The sequence below is a fragment of the Elephantulus edwardii genome, unplaced genomic scaffold (genome assembly GCF_000299155.1).
Source record: "Elephantulus edwardii isolate Elephantulus edwardi_28Jun2011 unplaced genomic scaffold, EleEdw1.0 scaffold00015, whole genome shotgun sequence".
In the NCBI taxonomy this organism is placed as follows: Eukaryota; Metazoa; Chordata; class Mammalia; order Macroscelidea; family Macroscelididae; genus Elephantulus; species Elephantulus edwardii.
In genome coordinates this window covers 642,892-644,794 of record NW_006399765.1, presented here as the reverse complement: position 1 = coordinate 644,794, position 1,903 = coordinate 642,892, and positions in this window count along the sequence as shown.

Sequence of the window (1,903 nt, the reverse complement as noted above, 5' to 3'; positions counted from 1 at the left end):
ATACATTAGTGCTAATTTATGGGAAAGAAATTTATTAAAACAATTTGGAGCTTTTATATCTATCCCTGCTTTGTCAGTTGCTGAATTCTAAAGTCTTGCACTTTTAATAGAAAAGCTGGTACAGAACCTGAAACTCCCTTTTGAATTCTCCTTTGTTATTAATAGGAAAAGTATTAAAACTCAGAAGAGTCTAAAATATGGGTAAGACTAGGAAGAAAACCGTGTAAACACACAAATATGAGGAACAGTTGGAAATAATAAGGAGAAAGGTGTTATAAGAGGCCTCAATGTTTGTGTCGTTTTGTCTTTTGTCTGCTGTGTTTGTTGTCTTTTTGTCTTACGTTCAAAGTTATAATACTGATGAGCTCATACAGTTTAAAGGTTTCAGTAAAGAACAAGAATTAGTAGAGACAGTTATAAAGTTAATATCTATATGAATTTCAAATCTCATAGGCGAGGAAATGCTAAGAGAGGGTGTTTCAAACGTCTCACAGCGCCAAAAGAGACCTTTTGTCTCAAGAGATCTTTGAAAAATCAGCTCTTGGCATCCTCTTATCACTTTCATATATCCATGCATTCTATCTGGTATCTACATGCTTAGGTAGAAATTTCCATATGTTTCAGCCAGTATTGTAAAATACACATGCCATTGGCCGGCACTGCAAGTCTATGTGAGTTGTGTGTGTCTGTGTTAGTTGCTCTACTTTAAATGAAGACCTGTAGGAGTAAAAATAAAAACTCTCCACTATAACCCCTTAATTAATGCTTGCCTGTGTTGAACCTAGTTGTGTAAGTCAAAGCTACATGGTTTTGTGTTGTTTTTTTTAAAGATTTTTTTATTTTATTTTTTTTTATTTTTGTGTGAGTATACCGTAAAATCGGATCTGCCTGGTACAGGAGGAGATTGTCCCTCCTTCCTCAGCAGAGCTTCTGGTGAATTCGAACCGTGCGCCTCTGGGATTGTAATTGCAGCTCCTTGCCACTAGGCCACCAGAACTCTAAAGCTACATGGTTTGATGATCACTTTCCTTCTAATAGACTCTTTTCAATTCTTCAGAAACATACCTTTTTGCCTTTACCTATATGTATCATAAAGGTTCTAATGTTTTTACAGATGTTTCTAGTTATGGAAAAAATAGAATACTGGAGTATTAACAAGTTCAATGTTGAATCATCTCTTTATAAACCAGTACTAGAAAGCAAATTATGTGCTATTCTATTTTTTTTAGCTTTAAAGAAGATCTGATGAAAATATTGATATTACTATTATTATTATGTGTTGCAAACGGAGGGTCCCAAAGAATGGAATAATTTTATAGTTATTAGTAATAAGACAAACAGCCAGGAATGAGATAGAGCACAGAGCTTAAAACAAGGGGCCAGCAGTTCTTGACTGAAAACCCCTAGCCAAGCTTCTCTGTGTCTTTGTTGAGAATTATCAGGAAGTAAACCACAGAGAGAATTCAATGCAGATGAGGCCACGCTCTTTCTATTGAAAACCTTCTGCCTGGCTTAGGAGAGGTTCACAAATTCCTTGGGAATTGCCTTAATGCCTCAAGGTGAGCTCCAGCTCAGGAAGCAACACTCCCTCTGTGGGGGTGCCTTGCTGTCTCCTATCTGCAATGAACAACCAGCTTATTTTCTAGGATCTAACACAAGGAAAATCCTAACTTATATATCTGTGGTTCCTTCAATTCCTAAACAAAGGTTTTCATATAATGTTTAATATAAACATTTTACCATCCCATGATTATGTGGTATTTAAAATTGCAGTTATTAAACTATGGCACTTTGAGGTAATAAACACACATAAAATAATTTAGTATAGCCAAACTACTGAACAAAATATCATCTTATGAATAAAATTGAAGTTTTAACATGGTATAAAGTTAAAAAGAATAAG